The following is a 21,263-nucleotide window of genomic DNA, read 5'->3' on the forward strand; positions in this document are numbered from 1 at the left end:
CCACACAGAGGTCAGTATGCAGCAGACAGAACACCAGAAACATAACCTGCTTTACAACAGTTATGCTTTACATTGGCCTATTTTTATTTATTAGGGTGGAGGAAATGAAGGCACTCTGTCTGTGTGTTCTCAGACAGTTGCTGATGCGAATGCACTGGGCTTTTTATTATGGCAAACATTTAAATGTGTGGCATAAAAAAGGGACTGGCCCTTACACATCTCTTTTATTGTAGGATTTTTCACAACCTGCCCCAGAAACTGAGGCCTCTACCTCAATGGGCTTCAGAAGAAATGTGAACAAGGTAAGGATTTAAAACCCTTGACATAAATTACAGTCAGTCCTGTGTTTGTAGGAAGTCAAGGAACTTTTTCTGAGCCTCCAGAAAACTTGTAATGATCATGTTTGTGGTGGAATTATGTTTCAGGTGGAAACAGACTCAGTCAGGGCCCTGTACAAAAGGAGTCTTGAACTAGACTGCACACTAAAGGAGACTTGAACTTGACTGCACACTAAAGGAGTCTTGAACTAGACTGCACACTAAAGGAGTCTTGAACTAGACTGCACACTAAAGGAGTCTTGAACTAGACTGCACACTAAAGGAGTCTTGAACTAGACTGCACACTAAAGGAGTCTTGAACTAGACTGCACACTAAAGGAGTCTTGAACTAGACTGCACACTAAAGGAGTCTTGAACTAGACTGCACACTAAAGGAGTCTTGAACTAGACTGCTCACTAAAGGAGACTTGAACTAGACTGTTCACTAAAGGAGCTGGACTGTGAGCTGAGGAGGCTCCAAAAAAAATAAAAAAAATAAATAAATTTGGAGATCAAACAGCTGGATAAAACTGATCTCAGTATGTGAACTTATTTGACCAAGTAACACTTTAGTATGAATATTTATTAATGCAACTTTCTCTTGCTCTTTCTCCCTCCCATCCCACAAAACCAATAAAACAGTTTGAGACCTATCTGCAGTTTCAATGTGCTTTTATTAAGTGTAATATTGTATGGTGATTGCATCTACATCTGCACCAGCTGGGTGGTCCGCTCTGGTGACTCTGAAGCGCCGAACACAGTTGAAACGTGCCTTTAGGATGCCAAAGGTCATCTCTATCTTCACTCTGGTTTTACTGAGGGCCATTGAAGCGGTGCTGTGGCCCTGTCTGAGGGTCATGATAGGGGGTTATTGTGTAGGTTTTTCTATCTCAGTTCAAATTAACAGTGTTTTGTACTGTACCAAATTTAACTTGCTTTCCTCAAAGCGCTGACACAACAAAGACTCACGGAAAATTCGTGAGTCAAGCACTGGAGCCAGGCCATTTGGCATACAAACTTGTGATCATACGTTCATGACCACCACAAGTCGTCTGCAGATGAAATGTTTAGTAGATCATTGTTATATCTGTAAATGTTACTATTAATTTAAAGATTCATCTCACAGAAAATAATCATCTCACATATTCACATCATCTCTACCTGAACATTAAGGCTGTGATAGGACTTCCTATTAACATAATCTGCCTCATGTTCCCCTAGAGCAGTGGAGATTTGAGCAATAGACTGCATGTTGCAATGACTCTAGGGAATCCTATCATAAGATTAACAGAATAATAATAAAAAATATTTAAAATAATTCTTAACATGTATTGTATAGTACATTTGTGAAATTTGCTTAAAAAAATAAAATAAAATAAAAAGTCTTCATGTGATGTCACCCTATCAATATATCTTACCGGCAATTTTATAAAAGCCCTCTTTTATGGACATGGTCGATAAATGTCCGGGGAACACTATTAATGAAACTATTCATGTACTCCTGCAGAGCGACCTTGCGAATGGTTTGACAAACCGTGTTTTCCCCCAGCTTCTGTGCGTCACCCACCGTGCAAGAATGTACCACTTGCAAAAAAAAAAAAACGCAACGCAATATTTGCGGTACAGTAAGTGCATGAATTCGACGTGTTAAATTCTTTATGTGCGGCTCAAGAAGTTTGCAAAGATAAGACACTGCTTCCGCAGAAAATCTGTATCTTTCATACAAATAACTATCAGGAAAGGCAAGGGGATTTTGTCATGCTAAAAACTCTTTCTTTACGAAGTACTCGTCTAACAATTTGCGCTGAGATGTCACAGGATTTGGAAGAAAAGGTGAATAAGTTACTATATGTTTCTTTGCTCTGCAGCTGATTGGTCAAACTTCAGTCTGAGATCTTGAATCCAGAACCTGCCCCAGAGCAGGTTAGCCGTGCAGCATAAGATACCATGGCAACGAACACCGATTAAAGCCATTTCATAGTACCTAAAACCCAGGGTTGGCGGAAACTAAACTGAAACATAGCTGGCTAGCCACCTAAACCGGCTTCATGGTATAGGCCCCGGGTGTCACTAACTGTGTGTTATATTTAATTTTTAATTTTAGTGTGTAAATTGTAAACTGTTGGCCTCAGTGTGGAGATTTATTTCATATCAAAATAGAGATGACAAAGGTTGAATTACAGCAGTTTTTTTTCTTTCCGGCTTGAGAAGGGAGTGTGTTTTCCATCTCTGTAGAGAAGAGAGCTTGTCTTTCACATGCTAATGGCATTTTTATCTCGCTGTCCTAATTGAAGACTGTGGCAACGCGTGTATACAGCTAATGACACGCGTGCACACACACACTTACACAGGTTGATAGGGCAGCGGTCTCACCGTCTCACACTCCTGACAATGGGATCATTTAACTTACACTTGCACCCTCTTTAAACAATCACATTCATGTGCATAATATGCACATGCACATAAAAAAACAAAGGATGAATCATTTACTCTCACACCACTTTATGATCCTATATCGATTTTTATCATTTTCCTCATACACACATGCTCACTCACGTGAAACTGAGTGTCTACATGTATACTGGCTCCATATATAGATAATGATACTGATTCAGTTGCTTCTGGTAAACTCATTGCGGTGACAAAGAATTATTGTCACCTGACATACGGAGCACGTCTATGCCTGAACACACACACACTCTCTCTCTCTCTCTCTCTCTCTCTCTCTCTCTCTCTCTCTCTCTCTCTCTCTCTCTCTCTTATTTCGATTTATGACCATATTACAGTCATTACCCAAACACGTGTCACAGCACAACTTTACAATGCTGTAAGTAACAAGGTCATAAATAGCTGATTATAACATGTAATATCTCCACCAAACACATGCTTTCATTTCAAACACACAGAGCACGTTGTGTATTCACACAATATTAAAAGATGCTCTCTGTCCAAATTAACCATAAAAATTTGAAAAAAGGCAACAGCAGAGCAGGATGAAATGGACAGAAAAATGAGAAAATTGTGTGAGAGAAAAAATATGTGGAATGCTAAGAGTAGACAAAAACAGACAAGGAGAAAGAATAGAAGAGAAAAATTACAAAGAAGAAACAACCATTTCATTTTTCTCTGCACAATTGCATCAGAGTCCGTGTATTCATGTTCCAGTGAAATGTCATTGCTCAGTTTTAATGGATCAGGAGAGGATGGCTTAGGTTCTGACCAAAACAAACCCTCCATTTTATCATTCCACAGCAAAACCACACGCAAAAACGTGAGACTCACTGAACAGCCGAGTAAACAGAAAAAACGCAGTAAAGCACAAACAATAATCTCTTTCATTCTTATCAAGAGATTCCAAGATTACCGTAACAGTTCATTCAAGGTCCTGTGTTGACTGCGGGGTAAGGAATTTGCTTCGGAGAGTGATCAAACATGCTTTGTTTCAGAACAAACAATGAACAAGCATGATTTTTTTCACAGCACTGCATGTATTTAACAGTAACAAAGACATAATCAAAAGTAACAAGACTATAGTTTTGGTCTTTACTCTTCACACAATTTTTTATTGGCAGAACAGAGAACCTTACTACAAATAAAGACTTTAAAGCGAATTATCCACAGAGTGGTTATGGTTGCTGTAATTAGATCACTTAACAGCCTGTGTTTGGAATGATAATTAAGCATTTGCTATGATCTAAAGATTAACATTCAAAATACAGTAATTTATGAACATGAAGCATTCAAGCAAAACTGTGGCATTTGTTAAAATGTCTTCGGTGTAATAAATTTAGCTATTAGTAAACAGCAAAGTTTGATTTGAGTTTGATTTGAAGTCAAATAATATCTGTGTAACGGTGGAAATCTGCCTCTCTGTTATAATTGTGTTACAGTATTTGCATTCAGCTAAACCCAACAATAAATATGTTCAAACAACAGGATACCCCCCCCCCCCCCATGAGAACAGACTGACACAGAGGTGCCCTGGACCATTTAGATCAGAAAACAAAGGCAAATGTGGCACTGAAGGTCTGATGAAGAAAACGGATGATCTCATGCATTCAGGACCCAGGCACACGTGACGACGCATATCTGGAAACATTTAATTCCTGCTGTCAATGTGACAGGGTTAACAAGAGCTAATGGGTGTCTGGGGACATTTGGCTGAGAGAGAGAGAGAGAGAGAGAGAGAGAGAGAGAGAGAGCAGGGTTAAAAACAGAGGTGTGGAGAGACACATATAGCAGGAGGTTGGGGGAGACAGAATGAGGGGACAGGAGAAGGGATGGATGGAGAGTAGCAGGGTGGAGGAGTAAAGAGTGAGATGATGGGAGGAGAGGGAGAAGATGAGGTTCATTATATCATTTCCACTGTCTGTTGTCCTTTACATCTAAAGGTGTAGAGATATGCAAACACAACCACCCATCCCACGTTAACTGGTACCTGCTTGAGACCTTTGTCTTGACCTGTTCTGAAGGTTTAAAAGTTCACCCACACATGAAGTTCACCCACACATGAAAATTAAGTCATCATAAATTGATAGTAGAAATAAAATATTTCAAGAGCATCCTTACATGTGACTGGACCCTGAATTCAAGGAATCGGATTTTTATTCATCACTTTTGCCTTTGTTTTCGGATTCTAAGTGGTCCAGAAAGAGCACCTCCATGTTCATGCTGATACATTTTTCATGCAATTATATTAAATAAGGAAGAGGGTTTTCAAGTTAAAAAAAATTTATATAAAAGGACCATAAAATTATAAATAATGTGGTCAAATGATAGTGAAGTGTGCTTCATCCACTGTACACTGAAAAGTGTAGAAAATTTACTTTGAAACAATTTTGACTCTGCTATTGCTAGTAAATTTCACACATAATTACAAATAAATGGCAATTAAAACATTTAAATAAATGTGAAATAGCATTTTCTTATAAAACACTCTAATTATCTTTGTTTTACTTGTTTTACTTTGTAATGGCATGTTAAACAACAAACAGTACATACTTCAAAATGTATTCTTTTGTGTTTCATAAAAGAAAGGCACACGGGTTTAGAATGGCATGAGGGCAAGTAAGTGATGACAGAATTTTTGGGAAAAATTACAATAGTATATAACAACTGGGGTTGGTGTGGATTTGTGCAGCTAATACCCCACCAAAATATTCATCCAAACATAGACCTCTATATGCACTGAATTAATAATAACTTATAAATGTTACATTCTGCAATAAAATATTTTTTGCAGACTATTTTAAGTTGTAAAGTCAGCAGGATATATTAAAATGTAGCGCATGGATTCGGTAAACATGTATTTATGCTACTAAGCGGGGCAGCTGGTCTTGGAGCCCTCCCTGGCTCTACAACGCCCCACAAATCTCCAATGTAAATCTGTGGTGAAAAATGGAACTGCAGTGCGCTCTCATAGAGAGGCATTGGGGGAGATTTCTGGCTGCCTTATTCACACGTGACGTTAAGTAATCCTCGCTCAAGACATATCAGTCCACCTCAGCTATGTGTCTTCATCAGGTCAGTAACTAGATGGCATGGCTGTTCTTCCTATGTGGAGTAGCGTATCAAGTTAATGAAAGTATAAACCCTTTGACATGACTTTGTTTTCCTCACTAGAATTCTTAACTTGCAACATTCTAAAACAACATTCGGACGCAATTAATACATTAGTACACCCGACAAACGCTTAGAATGCCATCTAGAATTGCCTTAAAGTAGGCTATGTCAATCATCATTAGAGCGCCACCCTCAGGCTGATTAACGCAATGGCATTAGAATTCTGCCAAAAGTGTGTCTGAAGTGTTCAGCGATCAGCTTACAAAATGTTTATCATAAACTAGCTCTAGAATCTGCCCTACCTAAATTTGTGGCCAGGAGCCGCTACTGGATTTGTGTGTGTCAAAACGACACACTCTGGAATTTCCCTCACTGGAACAGACTGGGGAATTTCTCTCACTTCAACGGACTCAGGAATTTTTCTCACTGGAACGGACTCGGGAATTTCATACACTGGAACAGACTCAGGAACTTCTCTAACTGGAACGAACTTGGGAATTTCACTCACTGGAAGCATTGTGACCATTTGCACTGACAATGATTGGAAGGGGAATTTTTCTCACTGGAACAGACTCTGTATTTTCTCTCACTGGAACAGACTTGGGAAATTCACACTCAGGAACGGACTCAGGAATTTCACTCACTGGAAAAATTGTGACCATTTGTATAGGCAATGATGCAGTCCTTGGATTTGGAGACACTGTGACCATTTGCATTGGCAGTACTGTTAAATCCATCTGAAGTATGTGTCTTGTATTAGGTCATGGTCGGTGGATGTAATGGAGCGCACGACAAAGGAGATCCTCAAACTAAATCTTTAATTCAGGAATCAAAACAATAAACAGAAGAATAACTCGGAGGAAGCACAACCAAAAACTCACTGCCATCAAACAACAGTGCAAGACAGGGAACCGACTGAAACTGAGGACTTAAATACATGAGGGCAAACAAAGGAGCTGATGAGTTGATTACCACGACACACCTGGACAGAATTCTCAAATCAATCAGAAACCATAGTGACAAACAGGTAGGGAACGGAGGAGAACTGAACTAATTAACAAACTGGAAAGCTAACCTAGAAACACAGAATGAACAGAACAGGAAAAACAGAACAAAAACAACTCAAACTCAAAATGTGACAATAATGCTATTTATAAACCCCACACCTACACTAACATATGAATCAGCTTTTGAACAGTTGTAATAATTTTTTATTATTATTATTATTTTTACACAAATTACATAAATATGTATGTCATTTGCTGTTCTGGTTGATTGTGAAGTGACATCAATTTTCATTTGCTCGTTATAAAGAAGTCACCAATTAAGCATATATTACTACAGAGGAGTGTGTATATTATTTGCTAGTTGCACGTAGCCGCCATTTTGGATTTCGGATCAGCGAGGGTATGCTAAGACACTTCCGGTTTCGCATTACGCCCGGTGCAGGGAGCCGGAGAAAGACGAAATTTATCTTTTATAGTTGTTTATAGAATCAATTATCACTTAAAATACTACTAAGATCCATATTACTATCACACGAGCCAATGGCAATTAAATGCACGGACGCATAGTCAGATTAATGAATGACATACAACTGTTCACGAACAGAAGATTGTATTTGACTCATGCTGCATACACATACGCAATGACAATTATGCCTACTGTAAATATAGAGTTACAACTACGACTAGAGTTGTTTGCATAAAATGCACCGTGAACATTCACATGTTTGCCCTGTGATCGGCTACAATTTATCTCCATAAATACTATTTTCTCAATTCTGCGCATATATTTTTACTTTCTTACATCAATTGCTCGATCAATATTATCATCACATATTTTACATTTTCATTTTTTGCGGTAGGTACCACAAACAATTTAATATAGGTAAGTTTGTGTATATTTTACACAATACATGCTGCTTATAAACACCAGACAGATTATTATTATTATTTATGGAACAGATCTTTACTCATCTCACTTGCACAAAATAAATGCAGTAATAGAAAGCATATAAACGCACAGGTGAAATACACTGAAAATGATATGCATTTAAAAATTTGATCGGGTTGAAGTCATCCCTCCGGATCTTCTGTATCCACTCGGCCCGTCCCGCGGTGTCAACGGGGACTGCATGAAAGCTGACTTCTCTGTTGTAACGTGACGAAATGGTACCGGTGTCGTGCCGAAAAGTGATGGTCTGCCGAAAATTGATTGCATTATTTTTTGCAATAAGTAGAGGCTTCAATCATTTTGTTGTAAGTAGAATACTGCATTTTATGGGTTGTTTTCGACATTTAAAGGTATTTTAACAGGTAAAAAGGGCTGGATTGGTTGGTACACAACAGGTAAAATAATGCAGAGTCATAAGGATAATTGCAAAAGAGATCATGTCTTTATTTTATATATAGCTCCGCAGTAAGTCATGTTATAGGATACAGTCCGTTTTCCAAATACAAACACGTATTCCATCGGCAACAACAGGCTTCTATTATTTCCTATAATCATGTAAATGTCATACCTGATTAAGCTATAAACTGCACACACTTATTTGGCCACAATTGTTATTAGTATGTTAAAAGAAACGTTAAAGTATCACACAGACATACCTTTGCTATTACCACGGACATAAACTGATGGTTATTTGCACGTTATGTCTGTTTGATCCAGCTGTAGACGTAAAGATGGGCGCAATAAATTTTCGGCGGACCATCACTTTTCGGCACGACACCGGCACACAACGATTAAGTGCTGAGGCTGTCCTCTGAAAGGCAAGTCACCTCTCTTGAATCCTAAAAACACTCCTTGTGAAAAAAATATCTCTGTGGTAATGGAACTCGGTCGCTGCGTCTCTCGCTCTCGCTGTCAGATCACCATAGTTTTCACTGGAAGTACTGGCCCACACACTCAAGTTCGAACGTCAACAGGGCAAACATGTGAATGTTCACGGTGCATTTTATGTAAACAACTCTAGTCGTAGTTGTAACTCTATATTTACAGTAGGCCTAGGCATAATTGTCATTGCGTATATGTATGCAGCATGAGTCAAATACAATCTTCTGTTCGTGAACAGTTGTATTTCATTCATTAATCTGACTATGCGTCCGTGCATTTAATTGCCATTGGCTCGTGTGATAGTAATATGGATCTTAGTAGTATTTTAAGTGATAATTGATTCTATAAACAACTATAAAAGATAAATTTCGTCTTTCTCCGGCTCCCTGCACCGGGCGTAATGCGAAACCGGAAGTGTCTTAGCATACCCTCGCTGATCCGAAATCCAAAATGGCGGCTACGTGCAACTAGCGAATTGTAACGGTCACCAGCTGGAGTGCCCTTGAGAGCCACCAGAGGGCACTCCACAACAGATTATTGTCATTCCCTCACAAACTACATCTCCCATAATTCTCTGCCTGGACTCGTTAGCACTCATTGTTTTCACCTGTGTCTCATCTTCTTGTTTGCTCACCCTATTTAAACCTGGTTCTTTCTGTCATTCCCTGCGAAGTCTTGTTTAGTGTTACACTGCAATTCTGAGCATTCTCCCTGGTTTCATGTCTCTTGGTTTTTGGGATTTCTCGCCTGTTCCGTGAATTACTTTTTTGCCCGTGTTCCCTGCCTTGTTGTGTTTGTTTGTATGGACTGCCTGCCTGTGTTTGACCTTGCCTGTACTTTGAATTACGTCTTTGGATTACCCTGTTCAATAAATCCTCAACATTCATGTCTCAGAACAGTTTGTAACAATTATATTGAATGTTCTTTGGTTTTTCATGGGAGTCTACTGCCACAGATTCATGATTAAAGCAGTTTCATGTAATTTCTTTTCAAATGTAGCCTACTCTGGCAAGGACAGAAATCTCCAAATGGAAAATTTCACTCTTTTCCGATTTTTATTAGAAATTCCTGAAACTAAATATGAAACAGAAATGTGATATTTGATACTTTTTGCTATTATTTCCAAATGCTTATGGTGCATTCAGGTCCTCATAGGGTTCATGTTGTAATTACAATGTTAGATGCATTCAAATCACATTGGTCGAAGCAAGATGGTGATGTACCTTTTCTACATAAACTTCAACCAGATTTTTTTATCTCTACATCTACTGTACAGTTTTGTACATGCAACTTAGTTTACTTAATTAATAGTTATACTTAATAGTTAAGTAAATTAATTTGTTTTATTTATTAATTTTATGTTGTCAAGTCACCTTTATTTATATAATGCTTTTTACTATACAGATTGTTTCAAAGCAGCTTTACAGTGATAACACAACATTTGTTTTGGCTGTACAGCAGCTCTAGAAGAATATAGTGTCATTGTCCAGCTTAAGTAAGTTCAGTGTTGATTCATTTCTGTTGTAAAAAGTTATTAATTTATTAATTTAAATCTATACAGCATCTCTGGAGAAAACAGTGATGTCATCATCCAGCTCAGTTCAGTTCTCATACAATGGTGTTAATGCAGGCAGATCAATAATATTATTGAATTTTAAGTGTGTCCAACTAAGCAAGCCAGAGATGACAGTGTCAAGGAACCCAAACTTTATCAGGTGACAGAATGGAGAAAAAAACATTGGGAGAAGCCAGGCTCAGTCAGGGGGCCGGTTCTCCTCTGGCCAACAAACGAATAGTGCATGATTATGATTTGGGCTGCATTACAGGTCAGAAGTCAGATTGGGATCAGAACATTCAAGATATTTATCCACTTCTATTTAGTTGAAGATCAGATTAATCATGCCGGTATGGAGATGGGTTTGTTGAGGATCTGTGCCACTAGCTGTCGTGTTGATGAGGCCTTTACAGGGAGGCCTTTTTGCCAAGGGAGTCTAGTTGACAGAATCTCTGGTTGACAGTGTCTCTGTCTCTATCTGCTTCCCGAACAATGCTAGGAAGACTGTTCCAAAAGTTTAAATGCTAAATAGGAAAAAGATCTACTGCCTGCAGTTGATTTTGATATTCTAGGTATTATCAATTGTCCAGAATTTTGAGATTACAATCAACGTGAAGGACTATAATGCGTTAAAGGCCCCCTGAAATCAAAACGTACGTTTTTTTAGCTTTTAGTATGAATATGTTAGCCTTCAGGCTATGAATAAGCGGGTGTGTTCCAAAACAATGACACAATTCGCATTTAGGTGATATAAGCATTCAAAACGTACAGTCTCTCACTTCCGCTAAAATGGATCACAGATTTTTATGACATCACCACAGACTTCAGCTTCTCATCACATCTTCTGTCCAATCAAATGCTCTCTTGAATCTAACATATCATCAGCGCTTGGATTTGCTTCCATGGGACTGTCAAGTACGACTTTGCAGTCTGTGAGGGGGAGTAGCCATTCAATATGTCCCGCCTTAGCTTCCTGTTTCAGTGGATATTACGTCAACTCATCATACAAGCTGCACGTTCCAAGGCACTTCAGTGGGCCTTTAAGAGCTCGTTCAAGTACTGGGGAGCTAAACCATTTAGTGCTTTGTAAATAATTAGCAAGATTTTAAAATGTATACAATGTTTAATAGGGAGCCATTGCAGTGTTGACAGATTGCATATGGTTATACAGTTGTGTTCAGAATTAATGGCACCCCTGGTAAATATGATCAAAAATGGCTGTAAAAAAGAAATCAGCATTGTTTATCCTTTTGATCTTTCATTAAAAAAAATTGCAAATATCGAACCTTTTATTGAAGTAAAAGAACTGAAAGTGCGGGGGAAATCACATTATGAAATAAATGTTTTTCTCCAAAACACGTTGGCCACAAATATTGGCACCCTTTTATTAAATACTTTTTTCAATCTCCCTTTGCCAAGAAAACAGCTCTGAGATTTTTTCTATAATGCCTGATGAGTCTGGAGAACAACTGACAAGAGATCAGAAACCATTCCTCCACACAGAATCTCTCCAGATCCTTCAGATTCACAAGTTCATGTTGGTGCTTCTTCTCTTCAGTTCACCCCACTCATTTTCTATAGGGTTCAGTTTAGGGGACTGGGACGGTCATGGCAGAAGCTTCATTTTGTGCTCAGTTACCCATTTTTGTGTTGATTTTGATGTTTGTTTTAGACCGTTGTCCTGGTGGAAGATCCAACCATGGCCCATTATAAGATTTCTAGCAGAGGCAGTCAGGTTTTGATTTTTTATCTGTTGGTATTTGCTAGAATCCATAATACCATGTATCTGAATAAGATAGGACCTTTTTCTTGAAACCCTCCCAAACAACATGTGGTGATGTAGGGGTTGTTTGATATATTTTTTAGGCTTTCTGACCCCCAAGACTCAAGTAATCTCTACAATTCTCCATCTGTGATCCTTGGAGAGTCTTTGGCCACTCAAACTTTCCTCCTCACCGTGCATTAAGACAATGTAGATACACGTCCTCTTCCTGGCAGATTCGTAACATCTTTAGTTGATTGGAACTTCTTAATTATTGCCCTGATGGTCAAAATGGGGATTTTCAATTCTTTAGATATTTTCTTATGTTGCACACACAGAAGAGGCAGTGTTTTCTGGTGGCACATATAGTGTTTATTTCTGTCACACTGTATCTGCAAAATCTGCAAAATCAACAAAGACAACAATAAAATGAACAATCTGCTGATATGGCTGGCAGTGTGACTTCTTCTTTATCAATAGTGAAACTCTGTTCAATAAACTCACATTATACACATTACTCTGATATACATTTCTCAGATATACAGTATGTCAGGAAATAAGAACATTTGCATTTCACTATCTGATATTAACGTTCAGTAATCAGATACTAATGCTCAGTTCACATTTAAACTGTATACAAGCACTTAAAGTACCTATATTTAACCATATGTGATTGTAAGCTCTGTTCTTTAAATAGCATTAGGCCATATAACTCTGAATGACTACAAACTCTCTCAATAGCATCATAATAGTCACATAATACCCACAATGACTGAATGTCATGACACAAACTAATTACAGATCAAATGTTGCTTAACTATCTGTAAAGACAACATTGTGTGCATTAAATTGATAATCATTCTGAGATCGCGATCTACCGCGCGACCGAGTAGGCCGCATTCCAGCCGCGGCGATCACTCGCACGGAATTCCAGCCGCGGGTGCGTCGATGCGGTTATTTTTACCGATTAACCACACAAATGCATCAAACAAACAAATCAACTTCACATTTAAACATTATAAAACAGTTGCGATGTCCCATCACTCATCTTACCTGCAAAATCAACAAAGACAACAATAAAATGAACAATCTGTTGATATGGCTGGCAGTGTGACGACTTCTTTATCAATAGTGAAACTCCCTGAAGCTCACCACTGCTCCCTAACGTCACCCGCCCGTATCGCAGATTTAAGTGATATTAACAGACATCTTTACTTAATAAATGGTAACCAACTATACATAATAACAATAACACATATGAATAACAATACATAAGAGTATTTGAATTTATATGACTATTTAAGTATAATAATAAAAAATAAAAAAATGACTTTATATAACCACTTGAATCTATATGACTACACCCTCCCCCACTAAAAAAAATAAAATAAAATGTTCCTTGACATTTTACCACAACTTTAGAAAGATATTCCCAGGCTGACCTGTTCATGGCTGTAAAACAAAAAAACAAGGTAGGTTTTCAGTTTATATTAACTCTGTGCATAAAATCAGTCATCCCCTGTTTGCCATGGCTTGTTTCTAGAAAGAACAAGGGGTCACTCACTACTGCTACATGTTCTGACTATTGCACTTTTCCATTAATCTGATTATTTCTAACAGCAATGTTAGTATATGTAAACAGTTACATCTTAATTAGATGAATCTTACCATGTAACCAGACTCCATAATTATCGGCCACTTATTCACTTAGTCTTGTTACCTCTTTCTTTTTTCTGTTTACTTTACAGGTATCAGGTATGTAACATCTTTCTGTTTTCCTCTTCTATCCTTTATCCTGCTGTGATATTCGATTGCCTTTAGTTTACCATCCTGTCGTTTATTAAAGTCCATGGCCTCCACAGGTTCTGAGTCTGACCACAGGCAGTCTGGAAGTCGATCTCCTTCAGAACTAGATTCCTCCGTACCACTGTCGGTTCTCCCAGTTCATTATAAGTCAAAATCTTTGGCTGATGTCTCTGTCTTTTTGAGTAAGTTGATGGTTGTGGCACTTCCGGTTCACTCACAGAATCTTGATCCTCCTCCTCAGAAACACTATCCTCCTGTGGAACATTCTCCTCTTCAGCCCCGGTGACGTCTGGATTCTCTTCTCCTCCAGAATCAGGTAGGTATGCGGGTAAGTCATCATTTATTATTGCTGGTTCGAATGGTTCTGCCTCAGGATTCAGCGTGATGGGTGTTCCATTTTGTTTAGAACTGGGACGAAATTTACAGCAGAGTTCATACCCTTCGTCATCATCACTGTCTGAGTCTGGGTTGGTTTGTTGTTCTGGTGTCTTCCCGCTCTTTGCTGTGTGCTTTCGTTTCTGTGTTTGGCATTCTCTTGAGTCTGGCTTTTCCACAGGTAAACTGTCACAGGGCAACAGGAGGTTCCGGTGTACCACTCGACTCTGTCCTCCTTTCTCTGGTCTGATCTCGTACACTGGACCATCAGGACTTTTCCTACTCATTACTGTATACACACAATCTTCCCAGTGTGAGCGCAGTTTACCTGGCCCTCCTCTTTCACTTAAGTTCCTGAGTAAGACTCTGTTGCCAGGCCAAAGTTCAACACCATGGACTTTCTTGTCATAGTATTTTTTTCCCCGCAAGGCCTCTTTCTCGGCAGTCTTTGACGCAATTTGATAGGCCTCCTGCATTCGTGTTTGCCAGTTTGCCACATAATCTGCATAACTCGGCTGCTTCTCATTCGCCTGCAGGTTAAACATGAGATCGATGGGGAGCCGGGGTGAACGCCCAAACAGCAGGTAATATGGAGAGAACCCAGTCGCTTCACTGCGGGTGCAGTTGTATGCATGGATCACTTTGGACAGCGAGTTCTTCCAGTCAGCCTTTTTAGCATCACTCAGTGTCCTGAGCATGGACAAGAGCGTCCTGTTGAACCTTTCAACCTGCCCGTTGCCCATTGGGAGATATGGGGTTGTGTGGGACCCACGCACACCACAAACCTTCTGCAACTGATCCATCAGATGATTCTCAAATTCTCTTCCCATATCATGATGGATTTTCTCAGGAAAGCCAAACTTAAGGGCAAAATCACAGAAGATATGCTGTACCACAGTTTTTGCAGACTTATTTCTTGTGGCGTAAGCCTGGGCAAAACGTGTGAAATGGTCCATCACTACAAGTATGTACTCGTAACCATTTTTGCACTTCTCAAGGTGAAGAAAATCAATGGACACAAGCTGGAAAGGGTATGTAGTTTGAATGGTAATCAATGGGGCTTTAGTAACCCTGTGAGGTTTTTTTCTTTTCAGACACTCACAGACACGTGTCACAAAGTGCTCCACCTCTCTTTGCATATGGGGCCAATAGAATCTCTCACGTATTAAACTTAGAGTTCTCTCCGTCCCAAGATGCCCCATCTCCTGATGCAACTCTTTGTAAACCGTTTGATGATGTTCTTTTGGTAGGATCAGTTGGTTTCTCTTTCCTGCTTTTCTGTACAGGACACCGTCATCGCCCAAGTGCAGTCTTGTCCACTGTTTCAGCAGGAGTCTGGCATCATGAGGTTCTTTTTTTAGAGTTCTGCCAAATGGACGACTGTTATTCTTTTTGTACTCCAGGACACGGCTGATAACAGGGTCCCTCTCTTGAGATTGTTTGATCTGCTCCTGCGAAAGACACAGATTAGTGGGCAGTGAGATTTCGTCTTCCACAAGGTGTACAGCTTTTAAATCAATTCCACTTGTCCACAGAGGAGCATCCTTGAATAGTAAAATCACACCCTGCACTGTAGCACTTATGACATCTTGATTGATCTCCTCTGTGCAGAGTTTCATGTATTGCTCAATGTCCAGAGGCATCCTCGACAAGCCATCTGCATCTGCATTGCATCTTCCTGGACGATATTTGATGGTGAAATTAAAATCGGCCAGCTCTGCGACCCAACGATGCCCTGTTGCATTGAGTTTGGCTGTTGTCAAAATGTACGTTAAGGGATTATTGTCTGTGTACACTTCGAAATGTGGAGCATGGAACAAATAATCCCTAAAGCGTTCACAAATGGCCCACTTGAGAGCAAGGAATTCTAGTTTTCCTGAATGCATGTGGTAGTTTTTCTCAGGTGGTGTGAGTGTCCTTGACCCATATGCAATCACTGACATCTTTCCTTTCTGTTTTTGATAAAGGACTGCCCCCAGACCATCCTGTGACGCATCACAATGGAGGACAAACGGTAGAGTCAGGTCAGGATAAGCAAGAATTTGTGGCTCTGTTAAGTGGTCAATCAGTGTGTTCAATGCATCTTGATGTGTCTGTGTCCAAGTTATAGGTGTGCTGGCGGATGCCTGCCCTTTTGACCTGGTACTGACTCTTTTTTCCTTTCTCTTAGGCTCGGCAGGTGATGTACTTTGTGGTGGTATGACTATCAGCTGATAGAGAGATCTTGCCAGGCGAGAGAAATTGGGTATGTATGTTCTGTAATAGGAAAGGAATCCCATAATTTTCCTCAGGTCTCCTACTGTAGCTGGTTTTCTGAGCTTCAAGGCCTGTACTGGGGCTATTTCAGCTGGGTCCATGGAATATCCATCCTCAGACACCATGCGGCCCAAGAAACGCACTTTCGTTTGAAACAGTTCACACTTGCGTGGGCTGAGTTTGACTCCATGTTTCTGGTATCTCTGGAGGACAGTGCGAACATGGTTCACATGATCATCGAAAGAGGTACTATGAACCAGGTTATCATCCAGGTAAGGCTGACAGATAACATCTCGCAGATCCTCCAGACAAGCTTCCATGTTCCTCTGGAACTCGGCTGGAGCTGAGCTAAGGCCAAATGGAATCCTGTTCCACTGAAATAGTCCCCAGGGTGTTATAAAGGCTGTAAGGGGTCGGCTCTCTGCATCAAGGAATCCTTGGTGATAGGCCTTCCCTTGGTCCAAGACCGAAAACCAAGAACTGCCGCTCAGGGAGTCCAACATATCCTGGATCCTGGGAATGGGGTGCCTGTCCGGTACAGACTTACGATTTAACTCACGATAATCGCAGCAAAGTCTCAAGCTTCCGTCCTTTTTCCTCACACATACCACTGGGGAGGAGTAAGGGGATCTTGACTTACTTATCCATCCTCGGTTCAGCAGATCTTGAAGGTACTCCTTCACCTCCTGTAGAAGTGGCTTGGGCACAGAGATATAAGTCTTTTGCACAGGTGTTTTGTCGTGGAGTGTGATATGCATGTTAAGTGAGGGGATGTAACCAACATCATTGTCATCAAAAGCAAAAGCATTGCACTCTTCCTTTAACAGTTGTCGTACAATCTGTTGCTGTGACTCTGTTAAGTGTTCAAGTTTTATTGGGGGATCCCAATGACTTGGTTTCTTTGTTTGATGCGCTGTAACACTCACCCCGCATGTCTGCACCGTAGATGTTGGCTGTTCTATCAAAGAGTCTGTTGTTACTGGGTAAGTTGTTTTTATCACTTCCAGGTGGCCTAGTATGAGTCGTGGCGTAAGTATGACTGGGTGTTTGGCTGTATTAGCGATGGCAATTGGGACTTTAGCTATCTTTTCTGTACCGACTTTGACTACGCCTTCTTGCATTACCAAACCCTCAGGTAGTGGTGATGGTTCACTTGGAGAAAATAACAGGCTTTGTTCTGGAAATCGCCCCCCAATGTGTGCTTGCGCATAGACAGTGGTGATTTGCTCTGCGTTAAGTCTGATCTTTTGTCTACCCACTCGCACTGTTCCAACAGTCACATTTGAATTTACAGTCTTCAACAGTCTTAGCACTGATCTTGCCTTATTTATTGATATCGAGAAAGCTTTGCTTACCCGACCAACAGTACTGGATTGTGGTCCCAGTTCCTCCCACCTGCCAATTATCTCCTCAATGATATTGTAACCGATGATAGGGTTTTCTGCCACGCTAGAATCACTTGCCACGAGCATGGGTACTTGCAGGGTACCTTCTGTGCCTGTATCATCACTCAATCAAAAGCTCACTTCCACCCAGCCATCAAAAGGGATCTCTGTTTGATTGGCAGCCAATCCAGTCAGTGTTCCTGGCCCTAGGAGCTCCTCAATCGGTCTGACAGTGGTATGTGGTAAGTGTCGTTTTCTCCAGTCCGCGTTGATAATACTGGCTTGGGCTCCTGTGTCCCATAAGGCTTCAACTGCGACATCATTCAGCAAGCAGTGGATCAGGCACCTTTTCCCAATAATGTTCAAAAGTCCAGGTGTGGTAAGTGACAGTGACTCATCAACAGGAGTGATTTTATCTGTACAAATAATAGGTTGGGTGTTATTTTCTTTACTGCCTTGTTTGCTGAGAACAGGTCTAGATGTCTGTAGCACTTCTGAGCTCGCTTGGGACCCGAGGACAGAATGGACTACTGTGGGGTCCAGTTCAGCAGTCCCCTCCCGTTTCCCGATGCCGGCCTCCGTTGTCGACAGCCCCGTGACAGATGTCCATCTTGTCCGCAGCGATAACAGTGCCTGCACTCTTCACCTCTTTGGGCCTCCTGGCATGAACGGCAGCCTTTGGGCCTCCTTTCAGTTCGTAGTGGAGTCACTGGTGGCTGAAACTGTGATCTGGTAGCTTCCATTGTCTCTCTGAACACTTTGGTCATTTCCATGACGTTTGCTCTGAGATCTTCAATCGCTTTGGTAGTGTCGTTGTCAGTCTCTTTGCTTTGTACCTGTTTCTTCTTTTCTTTACCAGTGATGTCTTTCATCAATGTCTCTTTCCTCTGGTCGTGAGTCTCGCTGCTCATGTGTCGCTCAGTGCCACAGACGTGTTCTACTGCTTGAACTTCACTTAGTCTGAGAGACTTTGGAGTCGCTGCTTTCTTTAACTTGGTTTGTCTCTCCAATTCCAGATTAGCGGCTTCACCAATTTTCTCAATCAGCACTTCATCTGCCACTTTAGGATCACTGAGGTATGGTTTGACTTGAAACTTAACTGCATCATTCAGGAGGCCTGTCTCCACAGAGTGAAGGAACTTGCGTTGAATGAGCTCAGGGCTAAACTGTTCTCCATCCTGCTCATCTCCAGATGTCCACAGTAGTTTCTCCCTCAGTTCGATGGCTCGGAAGAGAAAACTTTGAGCAGACTCCTTGGGTTCCTGTGAGATGTTCATGAGCCTGTGCAGTAGATCTGATGAAGAATCTATTTTATAATGTCCTCTGAGGATGGTCTTCAATGTGGAAAGTGTGAGGTCTCGCTTTATTTCAAGGAGTTCCCTGAGGGGAAGGCCAGGACTCACTGCTCTGATAACAGCTTCAATGATTTCTGCCTCAGAGTACCCCTTTCTCACTCCTGACTCAATCTGGTTGTTGAGGCTAGTGTACGACAATTTTTCCTTTTGACCAGCCTCCCCAATTTGTCCAAAGACTCGGAACTCCCTCCTCATAGTAACTTCAGGAATCGAATTGTGTAGTGTGGCTTGCTCTTTCACATTTGTTTCAACTTTTCCTCTCTGACGTTTTTCTTCTAGTAGCTCGATCTGTTCCTCTAATGCGTGACGAGCAATTGCATGTGTCTGTTGTAGTTCTGCATACTCTTTTCTTAGCTTCTCTATCTCAGCCAGGGTTACTGGTGGCGCTTCAAGCTCAGCTGGTTTCTTAAGGGACTCGATGAGAGACAGAAGTTCATTGAGGTACTCTGCATACTCTTCCCCTTCTAAACTTTCCTCAATTTCATCCAATGTTTCCTCCGCCAGTCTGATCAGTGCTCGCCTCGTTTGGCCTGGAAAACCTTCACCCGACGGTTCGCTGCACTTTAGATGGAGGCAGACTTTTATCAGGTCAGGCTTCTCCAACGCCAGAAACTTGGAGCTAACACAGTCTTGAAGTTGTTCCATTTTTTTTTTGCCTCTATGATGTACCTTATTCTCTGTATTGATGAATTTCTAGGTTCGTCTCAAGGAGGAGCTGCCTCTCTCACATCCAATCAGCATTCCTCCTGGCTGGCTCGCCATGATTATGTTGCACACACAGAAGAGGCAGTGTTTTCTGGTGGCACATATAGTGTTTATTTCTGTCACACTGTATCTGCAAAATCTGCAAAATCAACAAAGACAACAATAAAATGAACAATCTGTTGATATGGCTGGCAGTGTGACTTCTTCTTTATCAATAGTGAAACTCTGTTCAATAAACTCACATTATACACATTACTCTGATATACATTTCTCAGATATACAGTATGTCAGGAAATAAGAACATTTGCATTTCACTATCTGATATTAACGTTCAGTAATCAGATACTAATGCTCAGTTCACATTTAAACTGTATACAAGCACTTAAAGTACCTATATTTAACCATATGTGATTGTAAGCTCTGTTCTTTAAATAGCATTAGGCCATATAACTCTGAATGACTACAAACTCTCTCAATAGCATCATAATAGTCACATAATACCCACAATGACTGAATGTCATGACACAAACTAATTACAGATCAAATGTTGCTTAACTATCTGTAAAGACAACATTGTGTGCATTAAATTGATAATCATTCTGAGATCGCGATCTACCGCGCGACCGAGTAGGCCGCATTCCAGCCGCGGCGATCACTCGCACGGAATTCCAGCCGCGGGTGCGTCGATGCGGTTATTTTTACCGATTAACCACACAAATGCATCAAACAAACAAATCAACTTCACATTTAAACATTATAAAACAGTTGCGATGTCCCATCACTCATCTTACCTGCAAAATCAACAAAGACAACAATAAAATGAACAATCTGTTGATATGGCTGGCAGTGTGACTTCTTCTTTATCAATAGTGAAACTCCCTGAAGCTCACCACTGCTCCCTAACGTCACCCGCCCGTATCGCAGGTTTAAGTGATATTAACAGACATCTTTACTTAATAAATGCAACCAACTATACATAATAACAATAACACATATGAATAACAATACATAAGAGTATTTGAATTTATATGACTATTTAAGTATAATAATAAAAAATAAAAAAATGACTTTATATAACCACTTGAATCTATATGACTACACTTACAGCCACTTTCTATTTTGTGATGCTCAACAATCTTTTGATGCACATCAGAACTATATTCTTTGGATTTACTCATTGTGATGGATGATTAAGGGAATTTTGCCTTTGTTTCCTCATATTTAAACTCCTGTGAAACAAGAAAGTCATAGACAATTTCATGTTCCTAGTCACCCTAGTGTGCTAAAAAAAGGTAAATATTAATGAGAATATACTTCAGATATATTTTACTCGTGGCCAATAATTGT

The 21,263-nt window shown here is 40.3% G+C and overlaps 1 pseudogene across 1 annotated transcript; it reads right to left on the reverse strand.

Moving 5' to 3' along the window:
• Positions 1-1,022: 1,022 nt before the first annotated feature.
• Positions 1,023-1,854, reverse strand: LOC311091840 (annotated as a pseudogene). Its single transcript has 2 exons — positions 1,485-1,854; positions 1,023-1,165 (listed from the first exon to the last, which is right to left on the reverse strand). The product of its transcript is annotated as an uncharacterized misc_RNA (transcript).
• Positions 1,855-21,263: the final 19,409 nt, after the last annotated feature.

This window comes from Abramis brama (assembly GCF_963993115.1).
Source record: "Abramis brama genome assembly, chromosome: 11".
NCBI classification, from domain to species: domain Eukaryota; kingdom Metazoa; phylum Chordata; class Actinopteri; order Cypriniformes; family Leuciscidae; genus Abramis; species Abramis brama.